General features: G+C 45.7%; 1 long non-coding RNA gene across 6 annotated transcripts; it reads right to left on the reverse strand.

Annotated features, from left to right (window-relative positions):
• Positions 1 to 195: 195 nt before the first annotated feature.
• On the reverse strand, positions 196 to 7,508 carry LOC128877587 (uncharacterized). 6 transcript variants are annotated; one of them, XR_008457257.1, is made up of 5 exons: positions 7,019 to 7,508; positions 6,444 to 6,807; positions 2,751 to 4,855; positions 491 to 2,421; positions 196 to 407 (listed from the first exon to the last, which is right to left on the reverse strand). It is a non-coding gene; the product is annotated as an uncharacterized LOC128877587 (long non-coding RNA). The 6 variants fall into 6 exon arrangements; XR_008457260.1 differs by having other exon boundaries at positions 2,751 to 4,400; positions 4,638 to 6,807; XR_008457261.1 differs by having other exon boundaries at positions 2,751 to 3,893; positions 3,967 to 6,807.
• Between the last annotated feature and the right edge of the window lie 14,195 nt (positions 7,509 to 21,703).

Raw genomic sequence — 21,703 nt, forward strand, 5'->3', positions numbered from 1 at the left:
GCAAAGTATGTCCCTGTTTTATAGCAACCGTTCCTTGCCTGCTTGTAGTCTTGGTTGCTGCTTCGTAGGTGCCGCGGATCCCCTGTAGTGTGGCAACCGATGTTAGCCTGTTTGTAGTCACGGTTGCCGCATGATAGGCATGGATCAAGGTGCCCCTGTTGTACGGCAACCCCTACTGCATTGTATGTCGTTTCGGTTGCTGCATTGTAGGGGCCGAGGTGCTCCTGTTATGCGGCAACCGCTACTAGCCTGCGTGCCGTTTCGGTTAACATCTCGTAGGCGCAGTCGTGCCCTTGTCATAGAGCAACTGGGTCTGGTCTGTTTGTCGATTCGGTTGTCACCTCGTAGGCGCCACCCACGGCGACTCTCGCACACCCACACTCACCCACGTCCATCCACGTTGGGATCTGTATTATACATATTATTATGCGGTTAAAAGTATAATACGTGGTCCTGATATTTTAGATACGAGAAGAATTGAGATACACACCGTAAACTGCCTTTACAATGAAGTCAGAAGGTCATTGAGGGCGGCAACGAGGTTGAACCCGTTTCTTTCGGATATTCTGAAAATGAACGCGAAAGGTCAAAGCGTCTTCGGTGTCTGGCGATGTCGTCCTCGCACAGCCATCCTGGCCACGAATGAACGAAGAGATAAAAGCGGCAGGGGAACGGACAGGATAGCGGAACGATTTCGAGCGGTCCGCTTTCCAGGAACATGGACGTAAATCACGATTTTATTACCGATAATTTTACGAGGAGTCCAGCTTGCCGCCGCCGACGCTACTCGAGTGTCGGCTACCTTAAACTCGTAATCGTGAGTCCCGTGAACCCGATTCCACGGTCGCGAAATCGTCGGCGAATTAACTTACCATTTGTCTAAGGTGATCAGTACATCATTACTTTGCTTTTCTTTTTGTTAGTGCAACAGTCTCGTGCCTGATTGAAAGATATACCAAGCTAGACCATCTTACACGTATGTTTCCTACTGGATAAACCTAACACAGTCTGGAGTGTCCACTCACTTGTTATCTACTCTCATGTAAATTAAATTGGATGTACCTGATGCGCAACCCTTCTCTATCCAGCTGGTTTCGGTAATCAAGTTGGAATGGACGAAAAGTGACTGGCTACTCGGGCCGAGAGATAAATCTGGTGTTTGGTCTTACGCGACTCGCGGTCTTATTAGCATGAAACGTTCTCAGGGAATCCTTCAACATAGACGTTGGTGGTCCCGGTTCGCATTTCTGCCTGGATCGCGATCCATCTGGCAGGACTCTACTCGTTTGCGGTGCCTTTCTTTTCAGCTCTTGCGGTCACGTAAATTCGGATTTCGTGGAGCAACGAAAGGTAGGAATCCATCCTCTCCCTCAAAACGGTATAACCCTTTGGTTTAATTACATTTTCATAAGTGGAAACAGGTTATCCATAAACTCTTACGTGTTTCTAACTCTTCGACGCCTTTGAGCACTGCTCCCTCGAATTGTACTCAGTTTGTACGGGATTCCAAGAAGCTGACGTGTCAATAGTATAAATAACTGTTGCAAAGGCACGCCCTGATAACGATCTTTAAAGAAGAATATGTAAATATTTTCATCAATGTTGCTTCGAACGGTCCACTCTTAAATATATTTTAATTCGCCGATTTTAGTCGAACGGTCGACGCGCCGTATTAATTTTCGTTGAGTTTTTTCATCGGAAACAACGATTGAGAAGACCCAAAGAGCACGCCGGTGGTCTCCATGCACACTTGAATTCCCGTCCCAACCCCTGAAGACGATATTCGTTGCGGTGAGTTCGCTTTACCCGCTGCGGTAGTATAAATTTGAGTGTCGTCACGCAGAAATGAATCCTTTTCCGCATAATAACACACTCGTATAATAACATACTTAGCTCGCGGGAGTTATGCATAATGCTCGAAAGTGGAAATTGCGAATGTGTAAGTACCCCAACAGAGGGATTAAATACTGTACTCGACGTGGAAACAGTTTCTATGTCTCTGGAATGGCTTCTACTCGACAAGAGTGATTACGATTACGGTTCTCGAGATAATGAGTACGTTGATTACCTTGTACACTTACAAGAGCTAAAGGAATGACAATTCCTTTATATAATATAAATATATAATATAATATAAAAATAATTGCGTCGACGTAACAACTAGTGATAATGTAATGCCACATAATTTAAGGAGATGCAAGATTCAAACTGCTATCATATTTAAAATGATTTGTTTTACCATCGAATTAAGGAGACCTCGCAAGTGAAGTATGACCAAATTCTACTGTCCCACGATCATCACAAACGTTTGTTCCATCCCCTTTAATGACCACCATCCCCAGCCACGCGCATAAACGTTGCGGGCTTGTTTCCTCGAAGTTCTCTCGCGGATTACCATCCCAAGGAAACACCGTGAAACACCTAAAACAATTAAATACGTTTCGTATCAGCGACATGGCTTTCGCAATAGCTGCTGTTCAACGGGAGTATTAGGTCACCCTGAAAGCTTCATCGATTCCGAACCGCTTAAAAGGTAACGATACCCTCAAACATATTTATTAATAATTCAATCACAAAGCAATATTATCCCTTTCAAACTAATTCCTCGTAATATCACGCGTGTAAGTAATGTACATGTAATGTTTAAAAATAACAATGCGTACAACTCGCGTGACGCAGAAAAAAGAAGCAGAACCTTTCAGAATGGGCCAATAGTTTGAGATGGAAGGGTCCAGTCGACGGAGTCTTACTTCCAGATAATTGAAAGATAATGCCCGTTTTCGGCCGGTTCCCACGTTGTTGCGGCTTTTTACTTTGTTGTTCGGTGGCTTGGCATTATGCTAATTTAATTTATGCCGCGGTTCACGCACCCGACGCGTATACGCGCTGGCTCCTCCAACATTTGAGCAATAACCCTGGTCCCGTCTCTTTTCTGCTCGCGACGACCAACGATTCGCGTCCTCCTCGATTTTTAGCCGGGGGCTTCCACCGTTTCTTTCAGCGCTTTCTCTCCTGCTCGTCGATCGTCTGCCACTGGAAACATCGTATTAATTGGGCGATCGAGCATCTCTAATTTATGAGAGTTCGTCGCACGTGCGCCCACCCAGGCTTACGAATAACTTTTCAAGTAGGACACCGACGACACGGGTATACGATCTTTGTTCACCGTAGATCCTCGATAAAAGTCGGTAGTCGTCGCTGTAGAGTCAACTTCGGCCCAATTTACAAAGCTCCGTGTTTACGGGGACGTCTTCTTCGGCGAGTTTATGGTGAGTTTGCTTTATTTGTAAACCTAAAAAAAATCGCTGTTAATTTTGGACAACCTAATATAGTTTTAAACATGTTCATTAATCGTGTTCGTGATACGTATTCATTGACATGTATTCGTTAAAACGTAACACATTTCGGGTATATCAAGATCCGAGAGTAGTATTTATAAATGGGTACTGAAAGACCATCCCCCATTTTCCAGCCGAGGGTGCAAAACACTCGATGGAGCATCATTTCCAGGGACTCCAAGAGCCCCTCGTTTCAATCGATTCATCCGAAGGGATGATTAATCCTGAAAAGAAGAGGCAGAAGGATTTCATCTAGAAACCACGGAAGTAGTCGGCGTCGCTTCGTTCGGGCGGAACGCCTCTTAAAGTGGATGTATGGGATTAAGATAATAGTCCCGGGAGGGAAGGAACTGGGAAGGTGAAGGAGGCGAAGGCAAAAACGAGCGATATGATGTGGGTCAAAGTCTTTGGGACTGGGTCGCTATGTTCGGCTCCTTCCTCAAGAACAGCCGTCCCTCGCGAGCTTCTTCGGGGTCGCTGGCGTGACGAGAGATGGCGAAGGTCGGGGTTGATTTCAATTGCCGGAACGTCGACCACTCGATACATCGACGCAAGCTGTAGAATCCATCAGACTTTATTTTAAATGAAAGTGTACGCGATCACAATTAAATGTGAAAGATTTACTTACGCTTTACTCGAAGAGAACGACTTTGATGCAATTAATCTTACGTTGAGAGGATTTTGACGTAATACGACGCCCTTGAACTACCCCTAAAGCTTACACTGGACGCTCCGGAATCATAAAAATCACTTCAGGCTAGGCTCGACGTCCTCCAGGAAGGAAATGAAATCTCGTGGTGCTGTGACAGATTCATTACTGGCTGATATCGCGAAAGAAGGAAGGAGAGAACGATGGGGCGGTTTTCGGCGATGACCGATGGTCCGTGGGGTAGGTTCTCGTCTCTTCTTCATTTTTCACCCTCGCGTGCTACTAACCGTCTCTCCCATGCACCCCGCCAGCTCATCCTTAATAAGATAACGCCATAAGAACGATAAAGATGCTCGTCCTTCCCCAGCGTTATTTTATCGCCCTCCTTGGATCTCAATCATTCTGTGTTTCTTCTGAAGGGAAAAATATATACTTCCGTTGTACAAACAGTACCTAAATTCAATTATACAATATCTTTAAGATTGCACATCTTAAGACAGTAATTGTGAAGCATGTTATTGTCGAATTCCACTGTTACTTATTTAAATAAATCGAAATTAAATGAACCGTTCACAAATCGCTTAACTCCATTAATCACATAAAGAATTGTAACGAGATTAAGTAAATTAAACAAATTTTGAATTTCAAACCTCGCGATGTGTATCTCGCAACAATTTCAACGTTTCGAAGAGCGTGGGGTTCGCAGCGTGTTTCGGTGGAACTTGAAGAGGTCAGTGGCGACCACGGTTGACTCGGAGGAACGGCGCACGATAACGTCGCATGGAGTTACTCGAATCCCAATAAATCCAAAGGCGGCCGTCGGCCACCCTTGAAACCCCCTCGCATCCTACCCCGTGACCGAGCAGGCCTGCACAACGGATGCCGAGATTAGTATTAATTTATAGCGTTGGAAGATAGGACGGAACAACGCGCGGCGGTCGCACAACGGTCGTGGAGGGTGGAAAGTGAAATTCGGTGGCTGGCGGGAACGTGGCCGCCTCGGCATTTCCATTTTCCAACGCTGATAATTGGAAACCAGCCGGGCAACTTTCGTCAGTATGTAAATTCGTGCCGCTGCTATCTGCTCGGATCTTGCAAGGGGTGGTTCGCAAGACCACCGCTTTTTGAACGAGACGGGGCGCGTTGGAACCGATGATTAACCTCTTCAGGGACGAATTCATTTGTTCGAAGTGAGGAAATCGCGAGATTGACTAAAAAATAATATATTTGTTACGTCTGTCCGCTTATCCATTGCGGCAATGACATATCCATACATCGATGTTAGTCGATATTTTAAATCGACACAGCGATCGCCAGTCGGCAGCAACTCGTTCGCGTGTTGACAAATTGAGCAACAGGAAAGAGTAACGATGAAACGAGTCGTGCTTTCGAGCGAAGGCAACACTTTCGCCGTCCGTTTATATTCACGTTTTACGAGCACTACTCCAGACCACTTGTAAACACTCGACACCAAGTCTGGTTACTGAAACTGATCCGCAGCTAATAAACCTTGGCCCTGATACGCTCGAAATGCGTCTCGTTTCCACGCGTGGACTTCCGGGATTCTACGGGTCGCGAGTCGCGATTTTTTTCTTTGTTTCACCTTCATAGGGCGTGGCTGTCTTCGATTTTCACCCCTTTCCACCCCATCCACCGTGGATACTCGCCATTTATTCATTAAACGCCGAACGGCTCTGAGAATCGACGAAGTACTTGGAATTTCAATTCTCCTCTTACGGATCACCATTTCTCTCCTTTTCGAGTTAAACCTCTTTTTCAACTCGGGGAAACCTCATTAGGATTTTCAGACGAACGTGAACTGATCAATCGGACGTTATTTCTGGTGCGATTCTTTTCAGGATTCAAGAATTTCGAAAACAACGAAGCTTCAAAGTAACGATATCGGACAGTCGCTAATAACCAAAGGTTGACGCGACGTTAATTATGTAAAGAGAAAAAGAAAAGATATAGTTAATTTATGAGTAACTAAATCGCGAAGACGGTTTGATAAAGCCTCTTCCATCTTGAGGGAGAGTTTTCCATCGGTTGAGCACCCCTGCAGCGCGTCTAATGTAAGAGGAGGAGATCGTAGGTGGAGGAGGTGAGAGTGAACGTGCGTAGCTGAAGGGGCAGCTCGGCGAGCCGGACTTCGAGGTCCTCCTTCGAGCCTCCACCCTCCCGATCCCGCCACCCCCGTCGACCAGCCCGTTTTCCCTTGCTCTCCTCTCTCGGTTCGCCCCTCGGGCATCCATCCCTTTTTCTCTCGACCACGGCCCCCAGGAACGAAGCAGGGCTGGCTTCGCGACGAGCTTGGAGATGGTGGAGGCGAAGGAGGCGGCTGGAGGTGGCCGAGGAGGGTGGAAAGGTTCTCGAGGGGGTGGGTTAGGTCTGAGCCTAGATCAATACTCGCATCTCTGCCGGCTGGACCAGGCCGGACATTGCGTTCCGAAGCTCACCTTCTAGCCGATATCAACCCTCCCGCGTCGTCCCTTTTCCTCCTCGTTGCCACCCTCGCTCGCTCCTCTGCTCCACCTCTTTCCACCTCCTTTCCAGCCCCTCTTTCGCCGACCTCTTGGCCGGCCAACACCGCCGCCTACCCCATCGCCACCCTCTCCCCTCGCCTCTCTCTATCCCATTTGCATCCGCTTGTCTGGAGGCGAAAGTTTTTCGGTGGAAGGATTTTTTTCCCTCTTTCCACCACCCATCGCCACGGCGACGAGCCGGACGGGTCCACGGGTGCTGGTGTTTATTTTCGCTGGAGGTGGTATTGATGGTCGAACGACGACACGTTCTTCGCTAAGTCCTCTTTCTTCTCCGTTTCTGAAAGTCAGAGTTTTTATCGCTCGTTAGAGTAAATTTGATCGAGTGAAACGCGTCACAGAACAGTGAAGAGGGACCGTGCGATATTATATAGAAATTCCCTAGCGAACTTGGGGAATATATGTCTGAAATAAATTTAACAAAATGTAAATTGAAGAGCGAAATCTCTACCAACTAATAGATAGTTATTGTAACTGTTAGGTACTCTTACTTTTTTTTATTTCGTCTTCCCCGACAAACAGGGCTTTCGTTACCCCCGCCGCGGCTGTTGGTTGTTTGAGCTGGAAATTGAGTATCGCCGAGGGGTGGCCGCTGTCCACTCGCGTCGTTGCGCGGGGGAGGGCTCGTTCGTAGGTTCAACGTTGAAAGCGAAAGGGTCGCGGGAGGTATAATTCTCGCCCCGGTCGATGATTTCGTATTTTACGATGGTTGTCTCGTGACGAGGGTGTAAACTCAACGAAATCTTCCTGACTTTATGTCGTGCTTCGAGCACCTCCAGAGAAAGTGCCGCTGTAAACGACCGTGAACTGATCTACGAGATCACTGGTACAAGACACCGTAAGATGGAATGTATATTATACTTATCGTAAACTGTGTTAATCATTCGTCAATAATCATTGTGTAAACTTGTTTATGGATTGTACATTCCACTTTACAACAAAGTAATAGTTTAATTATAATAATTCCTATGCACAACCCCCATTATTTTATTAATAATAAATAAATCCTATAAATTAATCGATCTTATCCTCACTTTCTTAGCATTCGAATGAACCTGTGTAAGATCGTAAAATAAAAATTGAATAAAATCGCTAGTTTCGCGAATTTAGTTTGTCAACGGGGCGCCCATCGTCCCTTCGTCACGGCGACGAAAGTCAAGTGAAAGGAAAAACCGTGTATGTCGGTCGGTTGACCGTAACGAACCCACGAGAATAACGACTATGACTTCCGTGCAACAAACGCCGTGTAAACGGCACGGGAACAATTCAATCCCACCCCCTTTCGAGTCGTTGCGCTTAGCATTCCCATTCGGTCGATGCGGCACGCGCGCAGAAATGCCTTGCTGCGTGCACGCACAGCAATAAAAGTATCGCGGGATCCATTTCCTTAATTGGGGCCAGAGGAGGGCAGCGGTTTCGTGGTGCTTTATGCTCGAGCCGAATCTACACCCCGCTGTGCAGCTTCTTTTTACAAGAAACAGAAGCTAACGTGCCTGAATCTTCAGCTATCCGACTTTCACAATTTTATTTGAAATGGAAATAAAAAGCTATTATTTCAAATAAATTACGATAGCACAGGTGCTTTAAATAAACATCGAAAGTTCAGTCGTCAATTCCAAAATAGAATGTTAATAATATTTTATCGAAGCATGTAATAATGTTACTGTTCTTTTCAGAAATTAAAATTAACGCATCATGATGATGTCAAATGCTTTCACTGAAGGTTTCACGATTTTTTAATTCAAGAATTGGTCGTAATCGGCATTTAGGTCGGGATAAAACAGTCGTACATCGTGACAAAAATATTTTTATTCGATTAATTCGAGTGGCCTGTCGGAGTACCGCGTGTGAAAACATAGAACGACCGACGGAGCGTGCTAATTTACAATTCATCCTTTGTTTCGAAGAACAATAAACGCGGGCGATGATAAGGGTAACACCGGGGGGGTTGCGATGTTGCATGGAGAGCACGGGGTTGTTCGGGTGCTCTCTTAATTCCTATTTCCTTCGAACGAGGGGTAAAAATAACACCACCGACGCTGGAAAAATTGTGTGTAATAACACGGTCATCCAATCCCCAGAGATGTTTCGCGCGAATGGAACATCGCTTGTTTTATGATAATGAAAAGAGTGGCATATTGATACATTTTTAATCGACTGACTTATAAATTTCCACGCGTATAAAACGTACGCCTTTTGTATATGAAGGTTTAAATATTAAAAATGTATATTATTATGCAACTTGTATTGTATTATAAATTCATAGTTGTTCGCTGAAAATTGAATTCTTTCCTTTCAATGAACGTATGTCGCGTTACTTTGAAAATCATTATTTTCCTAATTTCTGATGAAAAATGTTAATTTTCAAATTCTCGGGAGTATTAACAATAAACTTTCCCAGCTCCTCCCGTCTCTGGACAGGAGGAACAAGGGAGAACCACTGCGCACCGGTCAATTTCCCCTTAGTTTCGTCTCGCGCGGGATGGACGCTTTCCACCCCGAACACGCTTCCATACGTGCCCGTAAACGAGCGCTCCGAGAAGGAGAAACGTGCTCGCACGCCCTGTATTTACAAATACACGTACCATGGAAGACACACGCACTCAGACGGAGGAGAGAGGAGGAGGAGGAGGAGGAGGGGGGGGGGGTCTAGCGGCACGTACCGAGAAAATTCAACCGGTCGGTTCATTTGCATGCTCGTCTTTTTCCAATCCCCCGGATGCTCCCTCCTTTCGGATTCAACCAACGACGCCGTCGCTATGATAACCACGAAAAAATTTTCTTTGTCCTGGACCTCGCGCGACAGAGCCGTGGGCAAACCGCGGTCCTCGAACCTTCGCGAAATTTATCGTCGCTGAGACGCTGGTCAACGATCGCTGATTTACGAGCGAGAAATGATCGGAAGAATTATTTTTGGGGGTCGTTTCAGGTGTAACATGTATGCGAATACCGTGGAAGGTGAGGTGTAAACTGTAATTCTCTCTAAAACTGTAAGTTTCTCTAAAACTAGCCATTTGTCCCATTAGAGGTATCGCTACTTTGATTTTGATTCCCCCGATACGGTATTCGATCTGGCCCGAGATCTTCATTATCATTGTCGGATCGATTTTACCTCGCGCGTACAATACACCTCAACCGGCTTCCTTCATCTTAAAAGAGACCCTTAGCGATGTTCTCCTCTCACGCTGTGTTTTTCTTGGAGCCCTAATTGGGTCGCCATTCTTCGCCACCTATCGTCCTTTTTACCCCCGCGCGCCGTCTTTAGCCCGGAATTTGAGTGGTTCGCCTCCGGGAAAGTGTATCTTCCCGCTCTCGTAACATCCCCTGTCTCGAGTTTTTTGACTGTCTGTTATTAGGCAATCTTCAAAAAAAACGAGAACACTACCCTAACGGGACACAGCACACAGGGAAATAACCGAAACAATCATCACCCTTAATGAAATCTAATCTCACGCTCCGAAAAAAAACAGTAGATTAATTAACTAGAAATTCATATTTACAAATTTGCGGCGAATCGCGGCTCCGCTATCGGACAGCCGAATCACGGTATCATTAATCTCCCCGTTGCTCGTAGCAGAGGGCAGGAAAGAAGAAGGGAAACGGGACAATAATCGACGTACGTTTCCGTGCCGCGAGGAAAATAATAATCCGACGCTGTACCCAATTATCGTCGCGGCAACACGATCGCCGACAGTGTACACATTGTAAAAATTATGTTACAAACTGCTTGGACGGTTACCCTGGTATTACTGGCCCGATCACGAGCCGAGTTATCCAATTAACGACACGATCAACTGGCGCCCCGAACCTTCCGTGGATAATTCGCGGACGTGAGCCAATTGCTTTTAACCCCTCGAAGGACAGAAGGTTAAAAGAAAACTGGCGAGAATATGCACCGAGACAACGAGAACGCTGGGAAGGGAAGACAATTTTTATAATTAAACGATGTCATGTCGGGTCATTGTTAGACTACGGATTTTATGCATCTGTGATACAAGCTAATGTAATCAATGATAAACCTAAAGGTACGTGCACTTATGCAACATGAAATAACAATATCATTTTATTAATTGTAGGATACTTAGACATACATTACGCATATTTTATATTGTAGACACGAATCATCGCGAATAATCCCAGAGTTCCCTTTCAGTATTTCGTCTCGTTTTACTCTTTTATTAGTCCAATTCGTCTTAATTGAATGCTCGATGCTCAATGACCGAAAGATCTGGTGATTGAGGCGACCAAGGTATTAATTATATCCACCTTACTCTACTATTTGCACTTGGCCCGACTAGGGATCGAATTTTCACCTGACACTCCAATAATCAGAGTAGTAGAATGTTATTTGAACAATCCCGTTCCTGGTTGGGCTCGATAAGAGAATCCCTAGGTTCCAGTAATTGAATAATCGCAACTCAATTTAAGGAGTTTTGTTTCGAATTTACATACCTCTATTTTCGATGCAAATCAGTCCACTTGTAATTTTATTAGTTAAGAAATTATATCCTACTTTTATTATATCCTTACTTTTATTAATATTCAGCTAGTTTTCGTGCAAAGATTTACTACCAAAAGTTACTTATGGATCGAACAAACAAAAGCACATACCTAGTATAAAAGTAACAAACACGAAACACGAGAAGTACCGAAATTCTTTTGTATACCAAGAAAAGCACCGTGCATTCGCATGTCCGAGGGTTGGCAATAGCGTGCACCCGAGGATCCTGCAATCTTTGGTCCACGGCCGCAAAGCGAAGCGGAAATGGCCAGTCGGAGAAATCGCGATTTCCATACGCGAGTCTCCGACTATGGCAGCTGGCGTGTTGAAAATAATTAAACGGCGGGAAACGGACAGAGAAGGAAAAAAGAAGCGAGGAGGAAATATCGGCGCGGATAATAATGGTATTTCGCTCGAGACTGTGGTCCGAGATCTCGCTCACAGTTAGCGCCGAGACTTCACGGAACCCCTTAACGCATGCAAACTTAATTACACACGATCTAGCGATTCCGTTTCGTTACGCGATACGTTGAAAATTTAATTAACCAGCGTGCCTTGCGATATTTAACGCTCCTCCGCGATGGCCGAAAGTGTTTCGCAAGTAGTAACGCAAGGTCAACGCTTGGATCATCTCTGCAAACACTACTTACAAATTGTATCTGTACTATTATATGTTCGCTCAAAAAACGTACAATTATCGAATTAAAGTAACCCTTCGTCCATCCATCACAAAAACATAAATAACGACCTAATTAACTTGTCAAGTTGTATAATTATACGCTACAACGAATGTCGTACTTAAATTTATATAGAAGACATTAGATATGCAGCCACGTATATAATTACCGTACATATCGGAAGATGTCGGTTTACCTACGACAAGATTACACGACGGTGCGTGAATATTTATGCGCGCAATTTACATTTCAACGCGAAAAGCGAAGATACGGAATTTTTCATTCTTCGTCAAACTCTCAGACTGGATCCGTTAGAATCTGGCAACAATTAATTTTAACGATGCGGTTAGGGTAGTTGCCCGGTAAACGTTGAGATTTGTGGATTTATTTTTTTTTTATTCTCGCCGTTGAAACGTGACTATACGTAACCGAGCTCGGCTATTACTAATATCATTAAAATTTTCTTACCGGAATTAAGTTTCCCGCACGTAAAAGTGCTGTTTTTTCCTCTGTTGCAAAGATTAACACAGGATTGCACGGTGCCGCGTGTACAATTTTTTTTTGTTTTCTTTCCTAGCCGTGGGAGAAGCACACAATAGAAACTTCAGTTTAATATACTTTCCGCGGAAGGGCGCTTAACAATTTAAATTCCCGTGCAGTGAACTTCGCGTTAACGTCCGTGTTTCACGAACAAATGAATTCCACCGAGAAATTGCTTCCCACGAACTATAACACGGCTTTAGGAAAGACGGCTTCGAAGCGAAATAAAGTGGGTCAACTATCGCCCCGACGAAGAGAAATTCGTTCCGCGAACCGGCGACTAAACGTTCCCGTTGCCAATTATTCGATGCCCGAATAACGTTTTCGTGGAAACGAGCTATCGCCTGCGTTCGATTTTCCGCGATAAACGACGCGACGAAGTTTTCCAAAACTCACCCCTAGCACGGGAACCACCGGTTGGCCACCACTGTTCACTTTCTCCATGTAGGAGAGCGGAGGCTAAACGAGAGAGAAGCTGGAGAAGGGCGGAGGGAAGAGGAACAGAGAGGCAGAACCCTTTGGCGTCTCACCCCTTCGACTACCCGTCAAGCGAGTCTCACTCTCGCTCTCGATTCGCTCTCACTCGTGTCCTCCGCAGCCCTCTTCATCTCTCACACCCTTCAGTCAGCCCCACCCCCGCCGAGTTCGCGTCTTCTCCCTCCCAGCAAGTGAGAGTGGACCTTGGTCCAGCGCTGAATCGACCCTCTTTGCGCCCTCCCCACCCCAGTCCATCCTCCAACCCTCCGCGATTCCAATGATCCAGCCTTCCTTCTTCCACCTTCTACCAACCCCTCCGCTTCGTCCCCTGGTCGCAGCGTTCCTCGGGCTTTTCTCTGGCCTCTGCACGTCGCCGCACCCTAATCCCCCATCTCGAAGATACGTCTACCCTCGAACCCTCGTATCGATTGGCGGGAGCCACGCCAGAGAGCGCCACTGAGCCATCCCTTAGAATTTTAGGAAAAGCAACGCGGAATTTTTCACATTTTTCGAACGAACGCCTCGATCGTGGGATTGATTATGGCCGATCCTGGCAATTTTCGGGATTTTCGGACTGAGGATCGCTCGGAGGAAGATTGGAGGAGGGGTAGAAGGTGGCTTAAAGACGATAGTAAATTAGTCCGAACTGAGACTGAACTTGCGATTGATGTTTCCTAGAGAGTCTGTGTCTAGAGAATCGTTTCTTCGGGGTCACTAATAATCTCAAATAAAGTAAAAGAAACGCTATAAATTGATCTCTTGAGTAATTGCAATCAATTTGAACGGGTTAAGTTATAGTTTCCCAACGTTATTTACCTCCCTCATATTTTTTTAATAAATAAGAATTCTATTCTATTCGTTGTCCCCCCAGACGTAAATTATAAATAAATTCAGCATTCCTCGGACCCCCGTTGTTTATTTTGACGAGTCGTGTCTGCGCAGTTTGCCCCCAACTTTCCTCGACGTTTGCAACCTGCGAACATACGCGTGCAAGTTGATGACTTTGAATCGAAGACCTTGCGGTGCATCGATGACACCCCTTTTGAGAAAGTTTCCCCGACGACGGAAGTTGGAGACACCAGAGGGGATGTCCTGGCCGTCGACGTTACGCAACGAGCATCTGAAACTTTCAGGAAGTCGACTCAAGCACCTTGAGGATCATCGACGCGGGGCGTTCCCGAAGTGGACAGTAATTTCTCTAAAAAACGTACGAGCGTTTATTCTTTATCCGGTTCTCGGGTCGTTAGCGGGTCTTGAGACCAAATCGAGCTCAAAACGAATAATATCTCGTTGCATTCCGCTTCCCAGTGGATCGTAAAATCGTGAAAGTAATTTCGGAGCGACTGGACGATTTCCTGCCCTCATCTAGCCTGATGAAAGAAGAGCCGCTGTTCGAGGGCATAAAAACGGAACACCGTGGACGAAGCCTTTCTCGAAAAAGTCGTTACATCGGTACGCGATCGTCGTCTAACGATCCCGCGTTAGCCACAATGTAATCGAGTTTCTTCGCTCCCGTGGAACGCCGGCCTGCCCCTCCATTAATATTTCAGGCTCGATAACGCGGGATGTCGGGCTTCGCGAGTGTGTAAACAAGAATATAAGTACACAGTTGGCGTCAGGATCCACCGCGAGCTTTGTTCATTTTTTAATTTAACATCCAGGTGCAAGGAGAAAATCTTTCTTATTCTTCAGAAATGGTCGAGTTCGCATATTCTGCCAAATTCTGCCAAACGCGACGCGCTGAAAAATATTGCGAGCCGATCGCCCGTGGCAATTTCTTTTAGTTTCCGTTGGATATCGAGGATCTCGCGGGATTTTTACGATCCATCTTCGGTGACACGCGCTCGACAGATTCTATCGGCCTCGTTCGCTGGTCGGTCAGCGATCATAAAAAAAAAAGCAATTAGCTGTCGACGCGTTTAATTGCCTCGTAAAGTCCACCGTACACGCTCTCCGCGCCTCGCACTCTCGCTTCTGTCCGTCCCACTCCGTCGGGTTTCTCTCTTCCCGGTCCCGTTCGCTCCACAGTTAAAGGAAACAGCTGTTTGACAGGCGATAAAGTTCCGCGCTGCACGCAGACAAATAACGGCGTGCACGGACACGGGAGGAAAGGTTATGACGAATTAGGGCCACCCTCGCCCTTCGTCTTCCAAGGAAAAACTCGGCGAGGAGGACCTACCCCAAGAATAAATGCGTTTTGGGAGCGGTTAATGCTCGCAGTTCGAGGATTCACTTCGAGGTATTACTTAATCAGCGCGTGCACAGCTTCAAGTGATTTATTCCAAATTAATGCACTTCAATTATGTTATTAATTTTTTGTCGAGGAGATACGAGGACACGAGACACGATCTGTCAAAAACTCCGCCCGAATAAATGATAAATAGCCGAGATACTCGAGCCACGGGAGTGTCTGACCTTCGCCGTCTGTTTCTACTGAATTCACTCGCGGTGGTCAGACTCGACTATACGAGGAATTATGAAACTACTTTTCAGTCCTCACTTAAAATGACGATTTCTAGGATGTTATATACCCGATTACCGGTATTAAATGCTGAGGACGCATGATTAAACATTCGCGTGGAGCTCAACGTGTTAAGTAAAAATATAAGGTATAAAATAATGAAATCGTGAGGCTTTTCGATCATTTCTGCGCGGATGTTTCAGCCGGCTCGTAACGCGTCGGTGAAATGGCAATCGTGTCAGAAGAAATTTTCTCCTTAAGCACCGATAAGGTACCTGGCAAACTTCGGATCGGAAGAGCCTCACCTTGCCCTCCCCGTACCCTGGAGAAAGGGTCGCGGGATTATCCGGGTCGTATCTCCATAAAGGTGGTTCCTACGCTCGTCGACTTTTCGTCACAGTTCGCAACTCTTAAAGGGGATCGAGCAAACGATCACGGTGGATCTTGTCGCGAATATTATTAGTTTAGAAGATAAGACATACTTTCGTTTGATCCTCTTCTCCTACTCGGTCGGGTCGAAAGCGACCGACGCATTAGTTCCATCGTTAGGTTTTTGTACTGTTTCTGCGACTGCGAAGATTTGAATTCAGTGAGACTGAAACCACCGTAGGAGAGAGGAGGTGGTACTAAACACGAAAGTACTAAACATTTTTCGAACACGAAATAAAAGAGATCGTGTCAATACTCATTTTACCCAATGCTTAAGCACAAAGTCAGCCAACCAATGAAAACGTGAGATCCTTGCGACAGCCTACCCAGTCCTAGTCCAGAAAAGGGAACCGATCACTCTTGACCGGCAAAGTGGAAAAAAATGATGCGTTAAGGGGTTAATTAACCGCGAGTTTCGAAAAGCGTTCGGCATTATACGGGCCTGGTTGGTTTTCCGCGAAAACGAAAATTAACAAACACACAGCCTGCAGCTGGAAGGAGGAGGAGGAGAGGAGGTGCGGGTTCTCTTTCTCTCCCGTGACCAGTTCCGGAATTTTCCTCGCTCAAAGGACCGAGGAACGAGTGGTCCGCGGCGAGGGCGAAAGCTAAAAGCGGTTCGTCTCTCGAGCAGCCTCGATAGAAGTACCACCACCACCACCCCTCCCCGCCACCCTCCCACCTCCCGTCTGATGTCTGCGTTAACTCTATTTGAGATTTTAAAATTCAATGAGCCAATCCGATCGAGTATATTGCTCGGTTCTCTCTCCGCCCCGTGGCTCTTTCTCTTTTCGCGGATGGTTCGCAGGAGCCGGAGAAAAAGGGGGAACTCGGGAGGGCCTTTGTGATACGGTTAACGGCTCCCTTCGGCCTTTTCGGATTCCCGATGGATCAAAAGCATCGACCACGGGGCTCGGTCAACACCGACGTGCCTACCGACGTCCTCCTATCGGCGTCCTCGTAGACGTCTACGTCTACGTCCGTCGATCGTCGTTGTCGTTCGACTGTTCGGGTTCGGGGCTTTTCTGTTAGCGCGAAAACTTTTGCCCAGAGGCTCGCCCCGGCCACGCTCGCCGGCACGTGAAATCCCCGTCGAGGGTTTAATAATCATGCGACCAACGAGCTTTGTCACGTACAAAGCGAATTGATTTGTTTTATAAATTGGGGTAGGTCTGTTTGCTTGGCTAACTTTCGGACGATCGTCGACGAAGGGACGCGTTTTGTAACTGGGCTCTCTGCTCGCAGGAAGGGGGACTAAAGGGGGCTTGTAATGCTGTCGCCGTTGAACTGTTTTCATGCGTTATTCCAGCGATTTATCGTCGATTTTCTATACGAATAATTTCCATACGAATAATAGTCTTTGCTCTCGGTTATTTAGATTTAGAAAGAAAAGGCAAGCGTAGAAAATAGTGATTGATAGAATACATGTACGAATTAGAAATAAATCATACGAAATAATGAGTGGGAATTGGTCTTTGTTAATTACTTTCATGGGCTCGTACAAGGAATAGAAAGCGCGCAAATGTGTATGTAAGCTTTCTCTGCGAGAAACATGATTCTTTTCAAACGTGTATCGTTACTGTGCGAACACTTCTGTTCCCCACTGTACATACGTACACGCGACGAAACTCTAGAAGGACCCGCAAATTGTCGCGGTGAAGTTAAAGTTTCACGGACGTCGAGAGTCTCGTGCACTCGACTTTACACGCTGTAACGTGCGCGTTTTTCATGCCAATTGAACGCGCGACTATTCACGACGGAAACGTTGAAAATTTCTTCAAAGAACCGAGCATCGCGCGACGCTGCGATTTGAAAACAAATTCTGTTTCTTTTTCTCGAAACGACGCGATATACCACCGAGTTCCACCAATATCTATTGTATCGATTCTTTCCGAAAGAAAGAAACTGAGGTCGGGAGATTCGAACGAGGCCTCGAAAGAAACGTTGCGTCACCTGTTCTAACACAACGACCGATTCACACGTACTCCCCAACGTTACTGTCGCATCAATTTTAATTATTCTGGCCCAGTCTCTTAAGGAGCACGAAACCATTCCTCTTGTTTGCCGGTACGCCACCAAAGGCTGGAACGAGCAGTCGTAAAATCGTTCTCGTCGACTTGAAACGTTTCACGGGAAACTACGCGCCTATTAAAATCGGATTCTCGGAACGCGTTCTTCTAACGAACACCGACTGATCTGCCTGACATAAACTGTTTTTAATAACGCCGGCAATTAACGCGAAGCTGGACGGAGGATACTTCCATAAGCGGCTATATTATTCGTCGAAACCGACGTTTCGTTCTATTTTCGTCTCTCGTTCGGAAGAAAATAAACAACTGAGTCCTCTTGGGTATTTTTTTTATTCCTGCGAGGAGAGAACTGACGTTTAGGTGAAACGCGTAGACAGGGATTGGTAGTATCGAGGATATTATTTAACGAAGTCGATAAAGCTATTTCTATTTAAGACGTTCTTCGTATAGGTGACAGAGTTTTCACTGAGAAATTGAAGGAATTAATTTTGAAAAATATTAATATTTGCAAGAAAAGAGCAGCTGGCGATAAGCTTGTTTAAATTTTGGGAACGAAAAAACAATTCAAACCGCGTACGACTATTTCTTCGCTATTGAGAAGCGTGCTGGCATTCCGTGTATAGATACCATCGCCCTTTCTCAGCTCCGTATTGGAGTCACGTGGTGAGCAAAGTCTTGTTATCAGCAAGCCACCCTCTTTTCCCTCTCCTTCGATATTCCTGTTCTAATAACACAGCCTGCCAAACCCTCCGACCTTGCGCACACGTTCGTACATTTTTCGACGATCGTGCCGAGTCTCGGAAATTTCGTTGTTTCAGAAAATCAATTATTACTACTTCTAAAGTCTTCTCAATTCTCCCTTAATTGTCTCCTTAATTCGCGGGGGTGTAAAAACGGAGAAAAATAATTCTAACGATTCTAATTCTATAGAAACTGATCCTAGTTCTTAAACCTAGGCCTTCTAAATCCTAGTAATCGATTAAATAGACCCGTTAAGTCTGTCAGTTCGACTAATCAGTTGCTGGGTCAACCAGGGGCCGAGGAGAATCACTTAACGAGCGGTACGATTGCATGGAAACACGTACGACTGGATATATTATATATAATCAGGCTTGAATTATATCTAGAGTGGGTCGAACGGTATGAGAGCATTTATTAGAAGGCGGAGGGTGCTCCAGAATTATGGGGCTTCCGACCATGGTAAGCGGAACGTTTCGCTTTTTCATTTATACGCCAGTAAACGGGCGGTCGTTATCGGCCGACACCTTGCACGGTTCTCAAGAATTTACTGCGTGCCGAAGGGGATGACGCTCGTGTAACGATTACCCGGGATAATTTCGTACACGGATACGTGATTCTTCCGGAGGGGTGGAAAGAGAAAATATGGCGAGCGATCGCGGAACGCGCTCGAAAGATTTCTGATCAAACAATCGTACGCGATTACAAATCACCAGTCTTGGATATATGTGTATTTTCCACGTTACATTTAGTTGTATCTTATGTATATTGTTGTATTATACTTTATATGTACTTTTTGGTAGTCACAAGTCTGTCCGGGGCCCCCTTTAGCTCGGGTACCTCGGGTTCGCTAAGCCCGTACTGCAGCTACAATAAAAGCTACACAGCCCCTGAGGACGAATCCGCGTCGCTATCGAATTTTTCGCTCTTTTGTTATGGTCGCCAGGCACGCGATTCGACGCGACGAGTTCGAGAAGCAACCGGCGAATTTGTTGGGAACGACAGTCATCGTGATCGCCCGATGCCGTTCAGGTGATTTACGGCGAGTCTGAAGCTTGTTTCTTCGATAAGCAGCCGGTGTCCTAATGACGCCATTAAAACCAACAACGGAAACCGGAATTATTATTAATCGTCTAAAACGAGCTCATCGTAAACCTCAACGGGATTTAATTTACGATTTTTCTTCTCAACGTTGATCCCCGATTATTTATTGTACACCGCGCAAATTAATTTCAGATAACATACTCGTCGCGTATCGGCTGTTCTCGAGAGTGATTTCATTAGCGAGTGGTTACTGTGGAATCTCTTATTTATCATCAACCGCACGCTAATTGAGTTTTTCATTATTCTATCGCTGGGCTCCGTTTATGGTTGCGCTTTGTACGAGGCGGTATTGTCTGGTATAATTTAAATAGCGTTCGAGTAATGTTCTACGCTCCAGCTCCAGTTTCCGGAGACGGACTCGACCCTCTCGAGGTTTTTAAAAAAGCTCTTTTCGAGACAATGTAATTTTTGTTGCGGAGCTTCTCGTGCCAGGCTCTAGTTTTCGAAGCCTGTTATTGTCAGTAGAATGAGCAGTCATGAACGAGGTACGTGAGTGATGGACGAGTAAAAAGCTCGCGAGCAAGCCTGAGAGATACCACGTGCACCAACTAACGAAACGAAGAGAACCAAACAGGGAGAGAGAGAGAGAGAGGATTATACGGAGAGTGTTTGCCAGTTCGCGGGCAATTATCGCGCGCGAATCGCGCCACTTGGCGGGTACGTAAATTGGCTCGCGTCGGTTATATCGATCTTGTTCAGCAATTTAGACCGCGTTAAACTTCGTGTAGCGATCGACGATAACGCCGTCTCTGACACAGTTTGGCCTTTTCCCTCGCTTTGCATTTTAAATCCCCGACGATTTTTAACGACCGTCGGACCGCGTCGATTAAATAAACTCGTCGGGTGATGTATGGAAATGGGATTAAATTCGTTGGAGATCTATGGAAATCGCGTTGCACGTCGACATTTTATATTCGACGCGAAAGACGGGATATTGGAAGTCGACGATTAAAATAATCGTCGCGAAAGAATTATTTTCGAACACGCATGATTCTGATAACTGTTCTTTATGCGCTGTTGCGATGACACGAGTATGACGTTGCCTGAAATATCGACGAATACTCCGGGATCCTCGAGAGGGAGAATTTTGTAGAGAATCATGCAGTCGGTGGGACGAAGATAAAATTATTTGAAAAAGAGGAACGGTGAAGTTTTTGTAGATGTAAATAAAGAGACTGTTTATTGGGGTCGTAGCGAGAACTAACTGGTATTACATCCGCAAACAGTGGATTCTAAATTATAAATAGATATTAAAACAGCACGCTAATGCGGTGTATCGCGACTTTAAATGTTTCGAATTTGAAATACGAGATTCCTTTCGAGCTCAATTTTTAATTAGATTACTTTGAAATATTAACGACTAACTACATAACGTATCACTGATATCACCGATTAGACATCGCAGACTGGTTCACCCGTTTCGTATTAATTCAACGACCAATTCCACGCATTCCCGCGGCACAATATATCCAAAGCGAAACGGCCAATTAACAAAATTCGCTGGAAACAATGCGTTCGTTGGAGTGTCCTTGGCTCGACGCGGTCGCCCCCAACGAGGATCCTTAAAATTTCCGCGAGCAACCAGGATGCGCGTACAGCGTCATAATCGTAATTAATCCCGTCGTCCTTTCTAACAAATAAGCATCAAGGTAAAAACGTACTTTAGCGTAACGTGACTCTCGTTTCAACGGCGCTGCCGGTTCATCTTAACTTTATAAACAGACGTGGGGGACAATAGTTACCCTCCCAGGTTTTCGGAATTACAACGTCTGCCCGGGCCTGGGTATCATAATATCGTACATACATATACATATATAATACCCTGCCCGACAGCCGTACAAGGACCTTCACTCCGCGAACACGAAACACGCCCGTCCCTGCGCGCACAATGCCGCCTCGCATACTTGGACGACCCGGGGATGAAATCTTAACGAGACGCGGCCCGTTTCGAAACGGGACCGACGACGATGACAACCCTGGCTGGCGTGTGCCCTTGTCTTTCTTTTTTTCCACGTCGTCTGGGCGAAAAAATTTACCCCGCGTCGAGCAATTAATTTATATTTTACGGGAGAGGAGCCGCGAAGCTGGGTTGGGGATAGACGTTTGATAGGATTAGGACTCCGAAGAGTTTGAAGTTATTGGATGGACTCCTTTCGAACTCGATTTTTAAAGAGATTACATTTAAATATAGTAGAATATCGTTGAAATCAATTATTAACAAG

Source organism: Hylaeus volcanicus, chromosome 5, assembly GCF_026283585.1.
Source record: "Hylaeus volcanicus isolate JK05 chromosome 5, UHH_iyHylVolc1.0_haploid, whole genome shotgun sequence".
In the NCBI taxonomy this organism is placed as follows: Eukaryota; Metazoa; Arthropoda; class Insecta; order Hymenoptera; family Colletidae; genus Hylaeus; species Hylaeus volcanicus.